The sequence below is a fragment of the Zingiber officinale genome, chromosome 11A (assembly GCF_018446385.1).
Source record: "Zingiber officinale cultivar Zhangliang chromosome 11A, Zo_v1.1, whole genome shotgun sequence".
In the NCBI taxonomy this organism is placed as follows: Eukaryota; Viridiplantae; Streptophyta; class Magnoliopsida; order Zingiberales; family Zingiberaceae; genus Zingiber; species Zingiber officinale.
Window position 1 is genome coordinate 21,898,058 of NC_056006.1, and position 24,838 is coordinate 21,922,895.

Consider the following 24,838-nt stretch of genomic DNA (forward strand, 5'->3'; position numbering starts at 1 on the left):
GACAGGCTCTCTTACATTTATGGCTTGCACTTCTTGAATATCTGAGGGAAATTCCATCCAACTTTTGTTCGACCATTCATGGAGGTTCAATGTCACTTGATCAATTAATGAATAAACTTCATCTACACTTTTGTCCATAAAAGAACCTCCAGCTGATGAATCCAATAAACTCTTGTCTGAGAAAGAAATTCCCCCATAGAATATGTGCAAAATCAACCATTTTTCAAAACCATGATGAGGGCACTGTCTTTGAAGACTCTTAAATCTATCTCATGCTTCAAATACTGATTCTCCAAATGCCTGAGCAAAATTTGTTATGCAATTCCTCATATACATTGTTCTACTTGGAGGGAAAAAATGATTCAAAAATTACTTCTCCAATTGTTCCCAACTTGTGATGCTTTAAGGACAGAGAGAATATAGTCAAGTCCTTGCTTTATCCTTGATACTGAAAAGAAATGCCATCAATCGAACTGCATCTACTGATACTCCTTCACATTTCACCAAATCACAAATCTCTAAAAATGTTTCAAGATGCAGATAAGGACTTTCTGATACTTCTCCTCCAAATTTGTGACCTTGTATCATGAAAATTATCTCTGGGTCTAGTTGAAAACTTTCTGCTTCAATTTGAGATTGCACAATGGGAGATAAAAATCTTGCATAAAAGGGTATAGAAAAATTTCTCATGGGCCTGCATGACATGTTAGTGCTCATGGATATTCAAGGAAAAAAAATTATTAGAAGAAAAAAAAAATTGAAGACTTAAAGACAAGAAATAAAATGCACTATGAGAAGCAAGAAAAACAATGCAGAATTAAAATTGCAAGAAAGAAAGTGTATAAAGAAAACAAGAAAGAAAAGATAAAAGGAAAAAGAAAAATGTCTAGAATAATTCATATGCTAAAGATTGCAAGATATGTTTACAAAAGAAAAGAAGAAAGAAACTAGATCAAAAGAGAAAACAGAGAAAAGTTAGATTAGAGTGCTAGAAATCAAGAATGCAAAATTAGAATTGCAACAAAAAGAATTGACAAGAAGTAGAAAGTTATACAAGAAAAAAATTATAAAAACAGAATTCTAAAGATTAGTTACAACTATGCTAATGAAAAGAAAAGAAAAAAAATCATGTTTCAGTTGATAATCTCTAATGTTATAGCGCAGTCCCTGGCAACGACGCCAAAAACTTGTTCGCTCTCCGCAAGTGTATGGAAATATCGCAAGTAATATAAAAGATTATCGTATCCACAGGGACTGGAATAAGCACTAGAAATATCTCAAACCGAATTAGCTAAACAACTAATCAATTGGTTTCAAATGCTAAGGATGAAAAACAAATCTAAAATGAAAGATCAACAAACAAGAGTTTGGGGTTTGAGTTATGATAAAGGGAGGTTCTAGGAGTTTTGGTTTCTTTATAAGATCTCTTAAATGTATATGATTTACCAATTCTTATTTCTCAATTGTCTAATATTTGTAGAAGGTTGTCGGTTCTCTCTTGCAATAGATAACCGGCTTAGGACTGAAAAATGTACCTAAATGTGATCAATTAGATATGAACCTACGTTGTCCTTACACAAGATTGCACCTATTACTATGCTTCCCTCGAATACCAACATAGAAGTTCATAGCTTCTTAACCCATAAAGATACAAGGATTGAATCATAAAATCTATCCTATCCTCTTGAATATTCTCATTTCCCCTTCAAGGTTATCCCTCAAACGTCCTTACACGGGCTTGCACCTGTCACGTGGATCCCTCGAAAAATCGAGTGAGGGTTAATCTCTACAAAGTCTATAAGATATCCAAACAATTAATCAAGAATGAGAATGAAGCCCTAATCACAATTAATCATTCAAGATCCAATCGATACAAACTAGGCAACATCATAGAAATAAAGAAATGACAAATCCACAAGAGTTTACATCAATTTATCTTACAAATACTCCCTCCATCCTAGAAAAAAAAGATCTACTCCATAAAACGAAGAAAGAAAACCAAAGATAAGAAGATTACAAGCATTTCTTCAATCCCAATCCAAGAAGATAAGAGAAAGAAAACTTATCTATAATATAGCTCCATCTTCGGATCCAATCCTCGCTCCTCGAGTCGAATTCGCCAAGATCTCCCTTTAGATCGCCCAAAGATCCTCCCAAGAATGGGAGGAATCCACCAAATCTTGCTTTCTCCCAAAGGGGAGAAGATCCCCTTTCAAATCTTCAAAGAGGCTTTAAATAGAGGGGGCTTTCGGGTGCCACACGACCCCGTATCATGGACGTGTGAGGTTCATACAGCCAGGTCCTTTCCCCTCTCTGCCATCCATACACGACCGTGTGGTGTACACGGCCGTGGACAACTCCCATTGAGACCTCCAAGCACGGCCGTGTAGATCCACATGGCCTAGACTGCCCCAGCTTCTGGAAACCTGGCACGACCGTGTGGTGTGATAACGAATTTGTCACACTCGTAAATCAAATTAATTCATTTATACTCAACCGAACCCTGAACCTACACTAAGGTAGTATAGTAGAGGACCGGGTCATCTCTCACGTGGAAACAGTGATAGGACATTTGCTCTCAGATGAAATCGAACAATGGGGTTTTGTTTTGGAATTTCTACACCTAATGCAAATAAGGAAATCCTAACTAAACAGCAAATATAAACTCATAATGCAGTGGCACTCTACACTATGAGGATCCAAGAAACATTAATAAAGAAAGCAATACTCAAAGACAATTAACTAAACAAACTTAACGACATTTATACGAAACCTAATTATGCATAAAAGCTAAACTTGCATCATATTGTCACGCTATGATACAAGATCAATAATCACACATAATGAACTAAACAAAGTACCAAAACTAATTAACATGCATCATAAGAAGATCGAACATGAAATTAAACTAACAACTACACATTAAACAAGCATAAGAACTTAACTATAAAATGAAACAAGAACAACAAATAAATCCTAATTAACCAATCCACTTCTCCACAATCAAACACAATAAAATATTCTGTCTGTCACTACAGAATCACCGAGGAAGAAGACCGCTGTCACTCGGAAAACTCCTGGATCCCGTGGATAGTTGACGTTACTGGTCGGAACTACAATTCGCGACGGTGGAAGCGCGAAGTCCTTGAAGAAACCTCTCCTTGGAAAGCTGCTGGAACGAAGATAATCTGCCAAGAATGTCAACCTAGATCTGTCCTCTTCACCGTATCGGGCAAATTAAGGTTGTGTGATGCCGAAACCTGGAAGATCATCACATGGAAACTCTCTGACGAAGGGGAATTGGGTGCTGCTGGAACCCTAAATCGCTTCCTTCTTCACCATTTCCGGCAGAGACCTTGAGCTCCGGCTAGTGGTGAGGGGAATGGAATGAACGCCGGAGAAGAACCAAGCTCGCTGCCCGTCGGTGATTCGCCACCTTCTTCACCGTGTCCGGCAGGAACCCTGACTGGGATGCAAGGTGGATGAAGAACCTACTAGAGTAACCACTCTGGTGAAGCCCTGTGATCATCGCTGCTACAGATCCGCCGAAAATCGCCGCTGTCGTCTTTGTGTCTTCGATCGGGAGAAGGAGGAAAGGGTGTCGGACTCGCGTGCCCTAGCCAATGCAAACGCCAGGAAGAGGGAAAGGATGTGGAGGACCGGCCGGCGGCGGTGAAGAGAAGAAGTGGTGCCGCCGACCGGAGAGAAGGAAGAAAGGAGAGGGAGGTGGTCGTGTGCCCTAGCGACGCTGAGGAAGAAATCGCGAGCCGAAAGCTACTGAGCCGTGCGTGAGGAGAAGAGGGTTTCTTAACGGGTTCCGGATCTTGGGTTTTGGTTGAGAAGGTAGATCCACTAAAGCTAAATCCGGTTCATTAAGGTAAGGTTCAAATTGGGTTTCAAATTAGATGAATTGGGCCTTTGTGATTGGGTTTGAATTGGAGCTCTTAGAATGGGCTTGAGAAGAGTGGGCTTTAAGAGTTGAATTGTTGGCTCAAATTGGGCTCTTCTCTTGATTCAAATTGGAGATGAATTGTACTTGGATGAGGATAATCTCTATGGACGGTCCAGATCTTCTAGATTACTTCCCTACAAATAAGATGCACAATTTTAGATAAAATGCCAGAAAATATAGGAAAAATTATATCAACGCTCCAATAAAACTCAACTCGTAAAACATGATATAAATACGGGATTAAGCATACGAGAAGGTAAAAAAATGTTAAGTCCAAGAGCCAAAATAACATATAAAAATGCTAATTATCATGGTGCACACGGCCAGAACACTTTTAAGCACTAGGAACCCTGCACGACCGTGTGGTGCATACGACTAGGTTCTTCTTGGTCTCTGGAAACCTTACACGACCATGTAGATCCACACGACCATGTAAGGATTAAACTCTGATTTGCTTCAAGACTTGGCACGGTCGTGTGAGGTTCACACGGCCAGGCCTTCTTCCTTTGCTGTTGCTGCCACACGACCTCTGAACTCTACACGTCCAGAGCTCCCTACCAATGCAGAGCCGTGTCTGGTACACGGCTAGGTGCCTTCTCGCTTGCTTAGCTCATAAGTTTTGTCCAAGAATGTAGAATCTTCACCGAATTCGACTCCTGTGTACAGAAAATGCACAAAAGTAGATCTCCGAACAAAAAAGTAAATATGATAAAAGGAAAACTGGAAGTACAAAAATGCATAGATCAAGCATGCTCAAAGTATGTAAATGTGCGTCAAAACATGCATAAAAGTATATAAAATCTACGCACATCAGCTGACTATGTCACACCTAGCTCAAGTAATACTTCCTCATTCTGCGGATTCAAATTACTCATACATGTGTACAAGAGTCTCACACTCTTAACATGTGATGCTTTGGTAAAAGACTTTGAGTAATAATCCTAACGAGTGGCCATAGGGTATACGTCTCCTCGCAAGAAGTGGTGAATCCTATGTGGACTATCTAAACACCTTCGGACACTTCAACTTATACTCAATCATCTCGAATCCACACCTCAATGAGATGCTTGCTTAAGATGTCAAAGTATAAGTCTCCATGACCAAGATGACTTGTATACCTCAAGTCAAAGGAAACTTGCACTCGTGCTACAGTAAGAACTTCACAGACATATATATATATATATATATATATATATATATATATATATATATATATATATATATATATATATATATATATATATATATATATATAATGTACAGAACTATATGAAGTCTTACAGCGAGTCACTCTAATGAACTAGTTACCATAATCAGCATCCACGTTTAACTCTCGACATCCTAATTTATCTAGCCAATGAGAAAATAGCTGCTTGGCCGAACAAAGGAGTATAACCTGTGCTTGTCTTATAGAATTGATGATGTCCAAATGCATCAATTCGATGACTAGGGAAATTTCAATATATTCATAATTGCACATGTTTAGATAATCACTAGTTGCGATCCAATAACAAATTCTCTCATGCTATGAATTATATTATGGGCATTCAGTAAATAAGTTTAAGATAATCAAACATATAATATGTACTCAAATAGTAAATCTATACTTATCAAATAAATAGAAAAAATTGTAAGGCGATTGCCTTAGGACATTTCTCAAATTCTAACACTCTCACTTGACCTAAAGCCAATTGTCACGGTGTCCTAAATCATAAGCATAGATGTGACTCTCAAACTTGCTTTATGGTAGAGTCATTGTCAAAGGATTCGCTAGATTCCTTGTAGTGAAAATTTTTTCAAGTTGTATTTCTTTCCTACTAACGATTTCCCTGATCAGATGATAACAACGAAGCATATGTTTTGATCGTTGATGAGACATCAGTTCCTTTGCTTGCGCAATGGCTCCAATGTTGTCACAGTAAACATGTAATGCTTCAATAATGGATGGAACCACTCCAAGTTCAGTAACAAACTTCTTGATCCAAACCGCTTACTTTGCTACTTCCGAAGCTGTAATGTATTCTGCCTCATAGGTAGAATCTTCAACAGTGTCTTGCTTGAAACTTTTTCAACTAACTGCACCTCCATTTAATATGAATATGAATCCAGACTGGGACTTGAAGTCATCCTTATCCGTTTGGAAATTAGCATCTGTATATCCACGTATGGTCATATCACCATCTCTATAAACTAAGAATATATTCTTAGTTCTCCTTAAGTTCTTAAGGATCATTTTGACAGTCACCCAATGATCCATTCCTGAATCAGACTGGTATCTGCTCGTAACACTCAGAGCATATGATACATCGAGTCTTGTACATAACATTGCATACATGATAGATCCTATTGCGAACGTATAAGATATCTTATCCATGCAAATCCTCTCGTCTTCTGTGTGTGGGCACATAGACTTCGAAAGGTGAATTTCATGTCTCATAGGTATGAAACCTTTCTTGAATTCAGACATGCTAAACTATTTTAGTACTCTGTCTATCTATGTCGACTGTAAAAGACCAAGCAATATTTTTGATCTATCTCTCTAGATTTTCATCCTAAGGATGTAAGTCACTTCTCCCATGTCTTTTATAGAGAACGTATTAGACAATCAAACTTTAATTGACTGTAGAACTGGCATATCATTTCCTATAAGCAGTATGCCATCAATATATAATATTAGGAATATGACTACACTTCCACTAACCTTTTGATACACACAAGGTTCATCTGGATTTTGTGAGAAATCAAACTATTTGATCGCCTCATCAAAATGGATATTCCAACTCCTAGATGCTTGCTTTAGTCCATAAATGGACAGCTAAAGCTTGCATACTTTATTCTTGTTGACAGATGTGAAGCCTTCAGGCTATGTCATATACACATTCTCGAGCAAATTTCTATTAAGGAAAGTTGTTTTCACATCCATCTGCCATATCTCATAATCATGATTAGCTGATATGGCTAGGAGTATCCGAATGGATTTAAGCATGGCGATAGGTGAGAAAGTTTCATCATAGTCAATGCATTGTCTTTGACTATAGGCTTTCACGACCAACCTTGCCTTGTAGGTAATAATATTATCATCCATGTTAGTTTTCTTCTTAAAAATCCATTTGCACCCTATAGGCGTAATGCCTTCAGGTGAGCCCACCAAGTTCCAAACTTGGTTTTTGTACATAGAATCTATTTCCGACTTCATGGTTGTAAGCCACTTGTCTTTTTCTGAACTATTCAGAGCCTCTTCATAATCAGTAGGTTCCTTATCCTCAATGAGTAACACATCCTTAGATTCTCTTACAAGAGATCCATATCTCTCAGGAATATTGCATGTCCTACGCGATCTACGAGGAGATTGTGTCATAATCGGTTGTGGTTCTTGACTAGGCATCTCATTAGTGTTTATTAGAGTCCCTTGAGCTTCATTAAGTTCAACCATACTCCCACTTGCTTCCTGTAAGAGAAATTCTTTCTCTAGAAAGGTAGCATGCCTTGAAACAAACACTTTTTGTTCCAAGAGGTGATAGAATTGGTAACCCTTAGTTTCTTTAGGCTATCCAATAAATAAACACTTATCAGACTTGACGCCCAATTTATCTGATATAGTCCTCTTCATATAAGCAGGACATCCCCATATCTTCAAATAAGATATGAGGAGTTTCTTACTAGTCCATACCTCATATGGAGTAGTTGAGATTGCCTTCGTTGGGACTCTTTTAGCAAGTAAATAGCTATCATAAGTGCATAACCCCAAAAGGTCTTGGGAAGATCTACACGATCCATCATTGATCTAACCATGTATAACAAGATTTGATTACACCTTTCTGATGCACCATTATGTTGTGGCGTATAAGGTGGAGTCCATTGAGACAATATACCATTATCCCTTAGATAATCTAGAAATTCTTAGCTTAAATATTCACCACCTCAATTGGATCAAAGTATCTTAATATTTTTACCAAGTTGTTTCTCTACTTCACTTCTGAATTCTCTAAACTTTTCAAAGGCTTCAAACTTGTGTTTCATTAGATACACATACCCATAACGAGAGTGATCATGAATGAAAGTAATGAAGTAACTATAACCTCCTAATGCATGAGTTATCATTGGTCCACATACATTGATATGTACGAGCCCAAGTAACTCATCAACTCGTTCACCCTTTCGAGAAAAAGGTAACTTTGTCATCTTTCCTTTTAAACATGAATCACATGTATCAAATATATCTAATTCAAATGATTTAAGAACTGTAATCTTTTGCAATTCAGACATGCGTTTCTTGTTTATATGGCCAAGGCGACAATGCCACGAGTAAGATGTTAATTGATTATCTATCCGGGCAGGTTTATTGCTCTTTTCGATATTTAGTACGCCACTAAATATATCTAATGCGTAGATGCCATTGTATAAAGTTTGCCATAAAGTGTTAGGTCGTATACTAAAAGCCTAGCTTTTTGTATAAACATTTATATTTTGAAATGAGAATCACTTTGGTAAAATGTTGCAGTTTATATTTATATGTTAATGCAGTTATCCATTTAATTTATATTATAGATAACATGGTGTGTGGTGCCACACAGAAGATCATGTTATCAGTTCCTTATAAATTATAAATAGTAGCTCACGACCGAGATGGATAGGGACAAACCATTGGAACGATTGTAGTGTAATTTGGTATTAGTCTATTTTGATTATAAAATTATACTAGTACACTATGTGTGCATTGAATAGAACCATTTGAGATTGTTCGATTTATACTGATTGCATAAAAGAATAGAACCTCTGTTATTATGGATGTGCGTTATCTTAATCCTGATATAATAACAAGCACGTATACTTAGTATTTATTTCTTTGACTTATCAATGGGTAAGATTTATTCGTTAAATCAATAGACCCGATGAGTTGGGAGATAGTACCATTTATATGGTGTGTTGTTGATTATAAAAGGAAATTGTGTCCTATTTATTTAGGTTGATGATGCCCCCTTGAGGAGCTCATAAGGATTATCATGTAAACCCTGCAGGTGGACTTAGTCCGACATGATAATAAGGTTGAGTGGTACTACTTTTGAAGCTAGATGTTAATTAATTGAGTTGTCAGTAACTCATTTAATTAACGAACATACGATATCTTAAACACAGGAAGATTAACACACTCATGATAAGAAGGAGCCCATATTGTAATATGGGATTGATGCGGTAGTTCCATAATAACTCTTTAGTGGTATGAGTTATTATTGATGAACTTGAGTTGGGTGTTCGGGTTGAACACAGGAAGCTCAAGTCCATCAGGAGGTCAAAACCAATTCCTCCTCTTGGTCCTTGTTGTAGCCTTTACATAGCCTCGCATTCACTCGTTTGATTTTGTTTCCTACCCAAGAAAGGGACCGGCCCAAGCCTTGCTTGGTGACAAGCAAGGGGCCAGCCAAACCAAAAGAAAAGAAAAGAAAAAGAAAAGAAAAGGAAGAGAAAAGAAAAGAAAAAAAAGGGAGATTTTTTCTCAACAGAATTAGAGATTTTTCTAAAAAGAATTATGTTGATTCTTTCTTAGAAAATTTCTAAAAAGAATTATATTAATTCTTTCTTAAGAAATTTTTCTAAAAAGAATTATGTTAATTCTTTCCTAGAGATTTTTCTAAAATAAAAATTCTGTTAATATTTCTCCTCTTTTATTTGGTGCCGAAGGTTATTAAAAGGGAAGAGGTCATGCCACCAAAACCTAATCTCTCTTGAGTTGTTTTCTCTTGCTTGTGGCCGACACCTCATCTCTTCTTTTCTCTCTTTTCTTTTCCCCTAGGGCCGGCGCTCACCTCCTCTCTTCCTCCTAGGGCCGACGCCCCACCTTCTCATCTCTTCCTCCCTTTCCTCCCTCTAGGGCTGGCGCATATCTCCCTTGGTGGCCGAAGCTTGGAGGAGAAGAAGAAGAAGAGAAGAGCCACCCTAGGTGGCCAGCGATTTGGAGGAGAAGAAGAAGAAGGAGGCACCCCTTTTCGTTGCATCTTTTGGTGGTAGGCGGTCTGGAAACAAAAGAAGGTTCGGGTGGTTTGTCTTAGTAGATTGTCGCCCACAAGACATCCAAGAAGAGGAGAGAAATACAACAGAAGATCAAGAGGTCTTTGTCTACGAAGAAAGGTACAACTAGTTATTTATTTCATAGTGCAACTAGTTTTGTTTTCTTTGTATATATCCTGAAATACCAACACAAGAGGCTACGATCTTATGCTTCGATCAAGGTGTGTTTTGATCAATCAAGAACTTGCTTGATTGATTAAACACATGTCTGATCAAGCATATGGTTTGCTAGGAATAGTTCTGTCCTTATACAAATTTTTGTATAGGGGGTTTATGCAGAACAGAATTTCGAGCACCAACAATTGGTATCAGAGTTAGGTTTCTGCTTCTGTGTGTTTGGTTTTCGGTTAAATTATGCACTAGTCATATATAATTTAGGCAGGATAATAGTAGGATATGCAAAATACATTAACTCTGTAGTTGCAGGTATCCTAGTTCTAGCTATTATGACCTATTATTTTTGTATGTGATTTGGACCCTCGTGCATGTCGAGGGTATTTTGTGTGTGCATGATTGTAATTATTAAATACAGCAAGAGCTGTATTAGTTTATTTTACATTTTGATCTAGATTACATGTACATTTCTTTGTGGAATATAGGATCGATAAATGTAAATTTTTATTTTTGTTCGATCTAGATTACATGTACATTCCTTCGTGGAATATAGGATCGATAAATGTAAAATTTTATTTTGTTGTGACTCGTCTCCTTGTTATACGTGGTGCTACCTTGAGGGTCGGAGGCACGGCGGAAGAGGAAGCAAGAAGGACACAACGACATAAACCCTAGGGGCGGCGGCTAGGGTTAGCGGCATACGGAAGACAGTTATGGATGAGGCCATAATAGTTGGAAAATTATTTTTTCATATTTATTGCCTTTATATGCTGTGATGTGTATGCTTTTGTGTGCATGTGTGATATGTGTGCATGTTAAAATTCCTCGTTTAAATAACTAAGTGGAAGAGGGTTTATTTATTTAAATTCCACGATCTCCATTACTGGTTTGTAAGTGATGCATTCAAACTTGCGCGTTAGCTTTAAGTGCCTTCCTCCACATCAGATGAGTTTGTTTGCCAATCACTAGATCAAACTTCCTCTATGGATGATTATAGAAAATTATTTAGGTTTGTGTGATCTTCTCCATTTGAAGGGGCACAATCCTAATTAATGGAATAAGTATCAAGTAATGGTATACACTTAGGCGCATTTAATAGTATCCTCCCCATCGGAGTCACTGCTATTATTTGTGTGATCGAAGATGAACCAACTATTAATTCTATTTGTCATAAAATTAGGTTGATAAGAGAATAAAATTAATGGGTAAAACCTCCTCTTACAAATGTTTGAATTAGTATACGTCCACACTATCGTGACATACAAAATTCACGGTGTTTTGAGGTGTTGGTGAATTTAAATTATATTGTTTGAGAAATCAATATTATTTTAAATTCTAAAGTTTTGACCAAATATTTTATTTTGTGATTCTCAGGATTTCAAAATGGCTTTCAATCCTCTTGCTGTAATTTTAAAAGAAAATAAACTTACTGGTCCCAATTATATTGATTGGAAATGAAACTTGGACATTGTCTTAACTACTGAAGGGTACAAGTTCGTACTTTTTGAGGTCTGTCCTAACATATCTGATAGCAATTCTAGTGAAGAGGAGTTTGACAAGCATAGGAAATGGGTCAAGGCAGATGAGATGGCGCAGTGTTACATTTTGGCTTCTATGTCAAATATGCTTCAACATCAGCATCAGGCCATGCTTACTGCCTATGACATGATGTACAATCTCAAAGAACTCTTTAGACACCAGAATCGGGCTGCCAGGCAGGAGGCTATGAGAAACTTGATGACAACAACCATGATTGAGGGGACACCCATGAGGGATCATATCCTCAAGATGATGGCTCATTTGAACGAAATACAAATCCTTGGAGCCGAAATCGATGGGGAAACCCAGGTCGATATCATTCTCCAAACGCTACCCAAGAGTTTTGTGCAGTTCTGCCTTATCTATAATATGAACAAAAGGACATATTCGTTGACAGAACTTCAAGCAGCAGAAGGGCTATTTCATCAAAGTTCTCAAATTCACATTGCTAAAAACGTTTCTACTTCTAAGACGAAAGGCAGAAAGAAGAAAAAGAGACAAGTAAGTTCGGCAAAGAAAGTAATTCGATCTCGAGGGACTAGACCACAAGAATGTGTGAAGAAGCCGAAGGGCAAGTGTTTCACATGCAAGCAGTCTGGACATTGGAAGGTGGACTGCCCTCGCAGAAAGCAGAACAATAAAGGTATATCTCATTCATTGGTTGTTGAAACATGTTTAGCGGTGTTATCTACCAGCACCTGGTATGTAGATACGGGAGCTACTGATCATATATGTAATTCATTGCAGGGGTTCCAGGAAACTCGACGACTACATGAAGGGGAGATCATCATCTACATGGGCAATACTACGAAAGTGACGGCTATTGCAGTGGGAGATGTTTATTTATCTTTTGATAGGAATAAAACATTGATTTTGAGAAATTGTCTTTACGTACCATGTTTTAGAAAGAATTTGATTTCAGTTTCTAAATTATTTATGGATGGATATTCTGTTTCTTTTGATGACAAAGTAGTTATCAAGAAAAATAAGGTGGCTATCTGTTCTGATACGTTGGTTGGCAATTTGTATACTCTTAATATAATAACTCCCACGACGCAACACATAGAAATTAATAACACATATTTGAATTCTAATAAGAGAAAGCAACCTTCGGAAATGAACCAAACATATCTTTGACATTTAAGGCTAGGTCATATTAACTTGAGTAGGATTCAAAGGTTAATAGCCGATGGACCTTTGGGTTCATTGGTGGTGGAAAACTTTTCAACCTGCGAGTCTTTCTTGGAAGGAAAAATGATCAAAAGACCTTTTAAGGCCAAGGGGTATAGAGCCAAAGAAGTGTTAGAATTGGTTCATTCTGATTTGTGTGGACCTATGACTATCCAGGCGAGAGGTGGTTTCGAATATTTTATCTCCTTTATAGACGATTATTCGAGATATGGGTACATTTACTTGATGCGTCGCAAGTCTGAGTACTTTGATAAGTTCAAAGAGTAAAAGGCTGATGTGGAGAAACGTCATGGTAAAAGTATCAAGACACTACGGTCTGATCGTGGTGGAGAGGACATCTTAGGAGAGTTTAGGAATTACTTATTAGAGGTCGGGATTCAATCTCAACTATCTGCACCTGGTACACCCCAACAGAATGGTGTGGCGGAATGAAGGAATAAGACTCTTATGGAAATGGTTAGATCAATGATGAGTTATTCAGAATTACCAAATTCGTTTTGGGGATATGCTTTGGAAACGGCAGCGTACATTCTGAACTTGGTACCTTCTAAGTCAATACCCTCTACTCCCACAGAATTGTGGAATGGGCGTAAGCCTAGTCTAAAACACATTCAGATTTTGGGTAGTTCAACACATGTGCTGAAGGGAGACGTTGATAAGTTGGAAACACGTACAGAAGTTTGTTTGTTTGTGGGTTATCCTAGAGGAACGAAAGGTGGTTTGTTTTATAGTCCTAAAGATTAGAAGGTCATTGTTAGCACCAATGCCCAATTTTTAGAAGAGGACTATGTAATAAACCACAAGCCCATGAGTAAAATTGTTCTTGAGGAAAATAAGAGAGGACAAGTATAATTTAGTACCAACGGTACAAGATGAGATATCACAAAAACTGCAACACGTGTCACAAATGATGCACAATTACAGGTAGTGCCTCGTCGTAGTGGGAGGGTTGTTCGGCAACTTGATAGATTCATGTTTTTGGGAGAGTATTCAGACTTGATCTCTGGTGAACATGAACCTGATCCCTGGACATATGATGAAGCACTCCAAGATAAAGTTGCAGCATCTTGGCAAAGTGCAATGAACTCAGAAATAGAATCCATGTCTTTTAATCAAGTCTGGGAGCTTGTAGGACCACCCAATGGTGTAAAAGCCATTGGATGTAAATGGGTCTACAAAAGGAAAAGAGGAGCAGACGGAAAGGTGAAAACCTTTAAAGTAAGGCTTGTTGTGAAGGGGTATACTCAGAAAGAGGGAATCGATTATGAGGAGACCTTTTCACCGGTAGCCATGCTTAAGTCTATCCAGATTCTTTTATCTATTGCTGCTCATATGGATTATGAGGTTTGGTAAATGGATGTCAAGACAACTTTCCTTAATAAAAGTCTTAAATAAAACATCCATATGAAGCAACCAGAGGGGTTCATTGCAAAGGGCAAAGAGCATCTTGTATGTAACCTCATTCGGTCCATTTATGGACTGAAGCAAGCTTCGAGATCTTGGAACATCTGGTTTGATGAAGTAATCCAATCTTATAGATTTATTCAGTGTCCGGATGAGTCTTGTATATACAAGAAAAGTGACGGAAACATGGTGGTATTTCTTGTACTATACGTAGATCATATTTTGCTCATTGGAAACAATGTCAAAGTGTTGTTAGACGTAAGGGTATGATTGCCCACGAAGTTTGATATAAAGGACTTAGGAGAATGTAGACATATTCTTAGGGTCAAAGTAATAAGGGATTGCAAGAAAAGGATGCTGTGCTTATCCCAAGCTTCATATATTGATACTATCCTAGCTCGTTTTAGCATGCAAAACTCCAAGAAAAATTTTCTACCTTTTCGGCATGGAGTACCTTTATCTAAAAAGATGTGTCCTAAGACATCAAAGGAGATAGAGGACATGAAGGCAGTTCCTTATGTTTCGGCTGTAAGAAGCCTAATGTATGCAATGCTATGTGATCCTGTCTGAGCGTTGAGTCGATGGACACTGGGGGCGTGGCGCTCTCCACTGTCTCCGACTGGTGATGTGGATCTCCGATGAACCTGTAAAGAAGCCGAGCCGGGAAGGGGTTCCCAGCGATGACCCTCCGACACTCAAGTCAGGCAACAAGAAAGAAAAGAGGCAGAGTAACTATGGCTACAGTGATGAGAATTCTGCATACCTCCGTCGAAGTTTGGAGGTCCTTATATAGGACCCCGGGGAGGCGCTGGCACGCTTCTCGATGCATGCACGCTTCCCTAAATATACCTCCAAATGGGTGTGTCAGAAAAGCATGTCTGACGCCATTCCGCAATCGTCCGAGCATATCCCTGACGTGACGGTGGAAACTTCCACCGTACGATACTCTTGTCCGGTCTGGCCGTCGACCATGCTGTTTGTCGGCGGCAGGCATCTCGAGAATGATGTTACCCGCTGCCCCTTTCGTCTTCTTGCGTCGCTTGTCGGTTCCAGGGCCAAGCAGTCCGGCCGCTCGACGCTCCCAGCACTCGGGTACGTGTATGTATTGGACCGAGCGGGAAGATCCTCGGTCCTATGCTCGAACGGGATCGCACCTCCGTGATCTGTACTTTGACCGAGCGGCTTGTCCGCTCGGCCCATAAGCTCCTTTACCTTAAGCGTCGGAAGCTCGACCTGTGGTCGAGCTATATTCCGATCGGCCTTGAGGACATCCAGTCGACCGGTCATATGTTCTGTTTGCTCGGTAGGACCTTGGGGCCGCCCCTATTGACCTTTGACCTCTACGTGTCGTTGACCGTCGTCGTCGTGGGGCCCTGCCCTTACCACCGGATCACATGCCTTCCCCTCAAGTCTAGTCAAAGGAGGCATCAAGTCTGACTGACTGGACTGTTGGCTTGGTGGCGTGTCTGCCACTCATCCACCGAGATTAGTGTCTGTCCGTCCGGGGACTATGCAAGTAGGTAATGCCGTTCGGCGTGTCACCAGTTGGTGCTTGGAAAGTTGTTTGCTTGCCGTTGTCCCACCGCTCCAGCAGCGGTCACGCTGATTATCCCTAGAAAACTTCTCGGCATTTGTGTAAATCACCGCCATTAAGGCTGAGCATGCGGCCATACCCACATGATGGTGCCCATTAAATGTTACCCGTGAGCGAGCGCCACGTAGTCGCGCATCCGTCACCATTCACTCGAGCCGTCAGGTCTGATGTGACCTTTGGCTTTTTCAAATTCGACGGTTAGATCCCTTCCTCGGATCCAGTAACCTGGATCGGACGGTTCCGATCGATCGAGCCCAGAGTTTATAAGCACATCTCCTCTTCAGCCGCTTCGTGATATTGCGTGCACATCCGAAGGCTTCCGCTTACTCTCGTTCAGCGTTCCGGCGAACTCGTTGCTTTGCTTTTTGGTGATCTGTCGCCTCCTCCTTCGATCCTATCTTTCGTAAGGCCCCTTCGCCCTTTTCCTTTCAGTTCCTTTGTGTTTTCTTTGCACTTCTCGCTGTATTCGTGCTCCTTTGGACACTGTTCCGTTCATTCTGCTCGTCAAACTTAGCCTTCCTCTGTGTCGATCCGTGTCCTGATAATGGCCAGTTCTTCTCGCCCATCCGACCTCGCTCTCGGCCTCTGGTATACCACCACGGAGAGCCGGTTCGATGAGCGGGATGCGCTGAGCCTCACCCGAACCTTTGAACTTCCATCTAACCATGAACTAATATTAGCCACACCCTCCGATCGGCCACACGACCCTCCGACCGGCATTGTTTGCTTTTTTCGAGACCAGTTCGTGGCCGGTCTGCGCTTTCCTACTCATCCATTCATCCTTGAGGTGTGCAACTATTTTCGCCTCCCGCTCGGCCAACTCGTCCCTAACTCCTTTAGGTTGCTATGCGGGGTGGTTGTCCTCTTTAGGCTGCACGGCATCCCCTTAATCCCTAAGACTTTCCACTACTTCTACTATCCCAAACAGTTCAAGTGGGGTACTTTTCTCTTCCAATTGCGGATCGGTCTTGTTTTCTTCAACAAGATGCCGACCTCGAACAAACATTGGAAGGAAAACTATTTCTATCTTCGTTTTCCCGAGCGGCCGTCCTTCCTCACTAAATGGCAGACCACCGTGCCGAGCCTGCCGGACCTTGGTAAATATAAGAGCCAGCCATATTACCTTCACGCAACCAATTTGCTAGCCGGGCAAAGATTTAACATCAACAAGCTGCTCTACGAGGGGGTGCTATATATATTTGGACTGAGCCCGATCAGAACGAAGCTTCCGAGCAGCATGGGTAAGCATTTTCCTCATCCCGCTTCCTTTTGGTCTAACTGATTTATTCTCCTTTTATGCAACCGACATCATATGGCGTGCTAAGGTTGCTGATTGGATGAAGTTGAAAGCTGCCGAGGTGGAGGCGGCGGCCGCAAAGGAGATGGCCGATCTAGGCATCAAATCGGTCGGCTCACACGAGGATGAAAGCGAAGAAGCTTCAACTGCGGTTGGAGAGTCGGCCGTTCGAATCCTTGCAACCGCGTCGGTCTGTGATGCTATCTCGTCTGCCGGACAACCTGCGTCAGAAGAAGCGGGGCACTCGACGGAGGACTCCCCACTAATAATACGCAAACGGCGCCGGACGGATCTCCACACCCAAACAGCTACAACTGTGGAACCGGTGACTGAACTAGCCGGCGCCTCTTCTTTAGCAATCGCCCCGGCCCCTGCTCCAGTCGAGGCCATTTCTTCGGATTGAACTCCTTCCCAGCTCGATCTGCCGGTGGCTTCCCTTGGGGCGCCGCCCGTCAGTTCCCAGCTGCGAACTCATCTTCGGCTTAGGCGTTCTCGCATAATCTCCGCCTCGCTCGACGAGTCATCCGGGCACGCAACCTCAGCTCAATCTGATCCGAGCGGTCGTTGAGTGGTTAAGGTCGTCCTCCATCTCCCAACAGAAGAATTTCTTCTGGCGGCTGATCGACCAGTCCCCAGAGCATCAGATCACGATCCGCGGACCGCTCGCCAGGATATGGGAGGATGCGAGGGCCCGCGTCGCACTGATGACTCCTGGCCAGCTCAGAGACAGTCATTTGCAGCAAGCTACCGGGGTATGCCTCTTAACACCCTACCTGACTATCTAACTTGGTTCGTGATATTAGTTTATATGTGCACAGAACTGGGTAGAGAGCATCGCGGTCAGCAACCGCCTGGCCGCGCTGGAGGAAGAATTGAAGAAACTTCAGATTTCCGGAGGGGCGCCAGCTCAGGGGCCCTCATACGCCACACTTCGGGCCGAGCTGAACAAATAGGAGAAATTGCTGGCGGCCGAGCGGTACAAGTCTTCTGGCCTGGAGACCAGGGTAGCTGGGCTTGAAGCCCAAGTTAAGTCTCACGACCAGGAGATGAAGCTGGCAACCAATAGAAAGAATAGAGCCGTCTCCGATTTAGAGGCAAAGAATGTGCAGGCCCGAGCGCTGGAGCAGTGCATCAAGGAGTTGGCCGACCTGCTATTCGCCGAGCAAGAGGGCTGATCGGCCATTGAAGCTAAACTTCAAGGAGACAAGAAAGATCTCCAAGATGCTCTTGACGCTTCCCGAGCCGCGCTGAAGGAATATCAAGACGGTGAATCAGGCCGCTTCAAGGTGATGAAACAGAACTATCTCCGCTCGGACGAGTTTGGTGAAAAGTTTAGTGATCGGCTAGTTCTGTCTTTTGAAGATGCTATCCGGGCGACAACTGTTTATCTGAAGGCCAAGGGCCATCTCCCGGAGACGACCTCTATCCCTCCTCAAGACCTGGCCGGCCTGCTAGAGACCATTCCCGAGCCCATCTTTGATGTACTAAAGTGAGGAGCGTCTTTAACTTGTCTGTCTATGTTTCGAAGTTTTGTCTGTATGCTCGCCGTTCGGTGAGTTAACATTATCGGCTTCAATTTGACTCTTAGCCTACTTGTCTGTGTATTTTTGAACGACGGGTCAATATAAACTCCACTTCTGTTGATGTTACTTCTACGACCACACTCTTTCCAAGTGGCCTTCGGTAGTCTTCGGCCCGGAGGTTTTATATTCGTCGGTCTGACTCAGGGATTTAACGTCGCCGCTCGACGGTCTTCAAGCCGGGGTTTTTATAGTCGCCGATTCGACTCTAGAGTTTAACGTCGCCGCTCGATGGTCTTCAAGCCGGGAGGTTTATAGTCGCCAGTTTGACTCTAGAGTTTAACGTCGCCACTCGACGGTCTTCAAGCCGGGAGGTTTATAGTCGCCGGCTCGACTCTAGAGTTTAACGTCACCGCTTGACGGTCTTCAAGCCGGGGTTTTTATAGTCGCCGGTTCGACTCTAGAGTTTAACGTCGCCGCTCGACGGTCTTCAAGCCGAGAGGTTTATAGTTGCTGATTCGACTCTAGAGTTTAACGTCGCCGCTCGACGGTCTTCAAGCCGGGAGGTTTATAGTCGCCGGTTCGACTCTAGAGTTTAACGTCACCGCTCGACGGTCTTCAAGCCGGGAGGTTTATAGTCGCCGGTTCGACTCTAGAGTTTAACGTCGCCGCTCGACGGTCTTCAAGTCGGGAGGTTTATAGTCGCCGGTTCGACTCTAGAGTTTAACGTCGCCGCTCGACGGTCTTCAGGTTGGGAAGTTTATAGTCGCCGGTTCGACTCTAAAGTTTAACATCGCCGCTCGACGGTCTTCATGGAGTTTTGCCGTTCGGCACCAAATGCTCATATCCTTTTCTTTTTAAATTTTTACTCCTGCAGCCAAAGGATACAAACGAACGGAGCATATATGAAATAAATTACACTGGCGCACCTTTTACCCCGCTCGGTATGGCTGGAGGTGGTTTGCGCTCCATGGTCGTTCTAGCCGCCGTCCGTCCTCATCTTCCAGGTAGTAGGCACCCGATCGGAGCCTCTCGACGACTCTGAAGGGTCCCGCCCAGGGAGCTTCCATCTTGCTCACATCGCCGACCGGCTTAACCTTCTTCCATACTAGGTCGCCGACCTGGAATGCTCTGGGAATTACACGCCTGTTGTAATTCTGCTTCATCCTTTGCCTGTACGCCATCAGCCGAATGACTGCTTTAGCTCGCGCCTCGTCAATTAGGTCCAACTCCAGCTATCTCCGCTCAGCATTGTTCCCATCGTAGTTCTGGATCCGATCGGACTCGACTCTAACCTCGACTGGGACGACCGCCTCACCCCCGTATACGAAGTGGAAGGTGTTACCCCTGTTCCCTCCTTTGGGGTTGTGCGAATGACCCATAGTACGCCGGGCAGCTCGTCCACCCAGCTTCCTCCCATGTGATCAAGTCGAACCCGAAGCATTCGCAGGATCTCCCGGTTGGCTACCTTGGCTTGACCATTGCTCTAAGGATACACCACGGAAGTGGAGTGTTGTTCAATGTCGTACCCCTTGCACCATTCTCCGAGATGCTGACCAATGAACTGCCATCCGTTATCCGAAATGAGCCGACGAGGAATGCCAAACCGATAGATTATATGCTGCCAGATGAACTTCTTGACCATCTGCTAGGTTATTTTGGCCAGTGGTTCGGCTTTGACCCACTTGGAGAAATAGTCGACTGCCACTAATAAAAACCTCCGCTGCCTGTCGCCATGGGGAAAGGTCCTACTATATCCATACCCCACTGGTCGAACGGGCAGGACACCATAGACGCCTTCATCCTCTCCGTTGGCCTATGGGAGAAGCTGTGATACTTCTGACAGGAAAGACAAGTAGCGACGGTCCGGACGGCGTCCTCCTGTAGGGTTGGCCAGAAGTATCCGGCCAGTAGGATCTTCCTAGCCAATGATCGCCCGCCCGGATGGCCTCCAGAAGATCCTTGATGTACTTCCTGGAGGATATACTCTGCGTCTTCCGAGCTGACACACTTTAGAAACGGGCAAGAGAATGCCTTTTTGTAAAGTTGGTCCCCAATAAGTGTGAACCGGCCGGCTCTCCTCCTCAGTAGCTGGGCTTCCTCCCGATCGGACGGCGTGGCTCCCGAGCGTAAAAATTCCATTATGGTTGTTCTCCAATCGCTTGGGAATGTGAGGTCTTCCATCCGGTTGATATGCGCCACCAAGGACACTTGCTCAATTGGCTTCTGGATGACGATCGGTGATATTCAGCTAGCGAGCTTGGCTAGTTCGTCTGCTAACTGGTTCTTGGCTCGAGGGATCTTCTTTATGACAACCTCGATGAAGTTAGTCCTGATTTTTTCAAGGCCTCCGCGTAGAGCCGGAGCCTTGCGTTGTTTATCTCGAAGGACCCCGAAAGTTGCTGAGCGGCCATTTGGGAGTCAGAGTATAGTATCACCCGACTGGCTCCCATATGCCGAGCGGCCTGTAGGCCGGCTATGAGGGCCTCATATTCTACCTCATTATTTGTTGCCCGGTAATCTAGACGGACGGATAGATGCATCCGCTCTTCTTGAGGAGAAAGCAGCAAGATACCGATTCCGCTATCAAGCCGAGTGGATGACCCGTCCACAAATACTTTCCACGAAGTTTCGGGTTCAGGATTGTGTATTTCGGTTACAAAATCTGCCAGGGACTGCGCCTTAATCGCCGAACGGGCTTGATACTAGATGTCGAATTCACTGAGCTCCATCGTCCATTTGATGAGCCGCCCGGATGCCTCTGGATTCAGGAGCACTCTTCCCAGCGGGCTATTTGTCATAACGATGATCGTATGCGCCAAGAAATAAGGGCAGAGTCTCCGAGCGGCGAGGACTAAAGCGAACACAAGCTTCTCGAGGCCAGTGTAGCGAGACTCGGCATCTTTTAAAATGTGGCTCAGGAAATACACGGGCTGCTCCTCTTCGCTTCCTTTCACCAACGCCGAGCCGACAACATGCTCGGTGGAGGACAGGTATATGCGGAGCGGCTCGCCTACATTCGGCTTAGCCAACACAGGTAAAGAATTCAGGTATATCTTCGGCTCCTCGAACGCCCGATCGCACTCCTCGTCCCATTGGAACTTTGTGGCTCTTCACAGTATCTTGAAGAAAGGGAGGCTCCGGTCGACCGTTCTAGAGATGAACCGTGATAAAGCCGTTATCCGACCGGTAAGACGTTGAACTTCCCTCAGATTTCTGGGGGGCGACATATCTTGCAGCGCTTTAACCTTGCTAGGGTTTGCTTCGATACCCCGCTCGGTGACAATGTATCCCAGGAAACGTCCGCCTTTCACTCCGAATCGACACTTTTGTGGGTTCAACTTGACTCCATACTTTCTCAGTGTCTGGAAGGTTTCCTTTATATCCTTGCAAAGGTCTGTCGCTCGGAGTGATTTGATGAGTATATCGTCTACGTAGACCTCCAAGTTGCGCCCAATCTGCCCCCGGAACACTTTATTCATCAGCCGCTGGTATGTTGCGCCGACATTTTTTAGACCAAACGACATCACGTTGTAACAATAAGTGCCATCCGCCGTGACGAAGCTGACCTTCTCTTGGTCTTCTCGGGCGAGCGGCACTTGGTGGTAGCCCTGATAAGCATCCAGCATGCATATCAGCTCGCACCCGGCAGTAGAGTCTACTAGTTGGTCGATCAAGGGTAAAGGGTAGAAATCCTTCGGGCATGCCTTGTTCAGGTCCCGGAAGTCGATGCAGACCCTCCATTTGTTGCCCGGCTTGGAGACTAGTACTACATTTGCAAGCCAGCTCGGGAACTGCACCTCCCGTATGTGGCCGACCTCCAGGAACTTCTCTACTTCCGCTCGGATGATGACATTCTGTTTAGCACTGAAGTCCCTCTTCCTTTGCTTCACCGGCCAGGTGTCCGGTCGGACATGAAGCTCGTGCTGCGCTATGCTCGGCGAGACTCCCGGCAGCTCGTGAGTCGACCAAGCAAAGACGTCGCAGTTTTGTTGAAGACATTTGATCAGCTCCTCCTTCTGGCTTGCCTCCAGGTTGGACGCTATAAAAGTCATGGCCTCCGGTTGGGCAGGGTGGATTTGTACTTCCTCTTTTTCCTCGTAAATTAAAGTAGGGGGTTTTTTAGCTATAGTGTTTACCTCAACACGTGGCGTTTTTCGAGCGGCATTTGCTTCAGCTCGGACCATCTCCACATAACATCGTCGGGCTGCTAATTGGTCTCCGCGTACTTCTCCAACCCGATCTTCTACGGGGAATTTGACCTTTTGGTAAAAGGTGGAGACGACCGCTTGGAACTCGTTGAGAGCCGGTCGCCCCAAGATCACATTGTACGCGGAGGGAGCATCGACTACAATGAAGTTAGCAGTCCGCGTTCTTCTGAGCAGCTCCTCTCCCAGCGAGATAGCCAGCCGGACCTGTCCGACCGGCAAAACTTCATTACCGATGAACCCGTAGAGGGGGGATGTCATCGGCAGCAATTCAGCTCGGTCGATTTGCAATTGGTCAAAGGCCTTCCAGAAGATTATGTTGACCGAGCTGCCTGTATCAATAAAGATGTGATGAATAGTGTAGTTAGCTATTACCGCTCGGATGATGAGGGCGTCATCATGCGGGACTTCGACTCCCTCGAGGTCCCTAGGCCCAAAGCTGATCTCGGGCCCATTCGCCCGCTCCTGACTACAACCAACCGTATGGATCGTAAGCTGCCTGGCATGCGCCTTCCTTGCCTTGTTGGAGTCACCTCCAGTTGGTCCACTAGCGATGATGTTGATTTCTCCTCGGGACGTTTTGCTTCTATTCTCTTCCTCCCGAGCGGATTGCCTGGGACGCTCGTGCGATGCTCGAGGTTAAGTCCTGGGTTGTTGATGAAGTTGCCGCTCGGGGGATTCCCTCTCTACACGTCGATCAGGGCTCTGGTGTCGGTGTCGTTGGTCCGGTGAAGGTGATCGGCGACGATAATTCCTCGGCGTAGGATGAGCGATTGGGGGGAGGCTCCGACAATCGCGTGTGTTGTGGGTTGCTGACTGATGGAGCGAACAAAATATGGGAGTCCATATCTTCCCTTTTGGCTTAGGCCGATCGACCGCTACTTGTTGAACGACATGCGACCTTGCTTGTTGATGAGGTCGGGTTGATGAGGTCGGGCTGCTTTTGCCCGAGGTCCTCTAGGTGGATGGTAGCTAGTGGGAGGTTTCCGCTCGGCTGAGGCTGGTGGCTCAGACGATGCTTCCTTCCTTCTGGCCGCCTGGGCTTCCTCTATGTTGATGTATTCATTGGCCTTGTGCAGCATATGGTCGTAGTCGCGAGGCAGCTTTCTGATGAGCGAGCGGAAGAAATCACCGTCCACAAGTCCCTGTGTGAACACGTTCATCATAGTTTTTGAAGTGACCGTTGGGATGTCCATGGCCACTTGGTTGAAGCGCTGGATGTAGGCTCGGAGTGGCTCCTTCGAGCCTTGTTTGATGGCGAACAGATTGACGCTGGTCTTCTGGTAGCGCCTGCTTCTTGCGAAATGATGGAGGAAGGCCATTCGGAAATCTCTAAAGCTCTTAATTGATCCGTCCAGCAACCTCCGGAACCAGCGTTGCGCCGAACCAGACAATGTAGTAAGGAAAACCCTGCATTTAACTCCGTCGATATATTGGTGACGAGTGGCAGCGTTATCGAACTTACCGAGATGGTCGTCCGGATCAGTTACGCCATTATACTCCCCGATCGATATTGGAGCGTAATGCTTCGGGAGCGGGTCTTGTAAAATCGCCTCAGAGAACTGGCGATTGACCCGCTCGGGAGATGACTCTGTACGCGGTGCTTTCCCCTTTCTGGCGTCTCGCACGGGCGCTTCATCGGACGATCCCTGGTTGGCTAGGGCCAGCTCCGACAGGGTCTGGAACAGTGCCCGATGAAATGGAATGGGGGTGGTCGGTGCGTCTCCCGGTGTGCCGGTCTGCCCTTTGTCCTGAGCCCACATAGAATATTGTTCTGGTCGGTCCTCTATGGCCGCTCGACCTCTAGAGACCGAGGCGGCCTGTTGCGCTATCCTTTCTGCTTGGGCCTTCTGCTGTTGCTCAACCATCTTTGTGGCTCGCGCTTGAATGAGTGCTTCGAGCTCCTCGGGAGAGAGCGTTACCATGAGTTGGCGTCCAGCTTCTTCCATCTTC

At 44.0% G+C, this 24,838-nt stretch overlaps 1 non-coding gene across 1 annotated transcript; it reads left to right on the forward strand.

Moving 5' to 3' along the window:
• The first annotated feature begins 226 nt into the window (after window positions 1-226).
• On the forward strand, window positions 227-332 carry LOC122033106. The gene has a single exon (XR_006126367.1). It is a non-coding gene; the product is annotated as a small nucleolar RNA R71 (small nucleolar RNA).
• The last annotated feature ends 24,506 nt before the right edge of the window (window positions 333-24,838 follow it).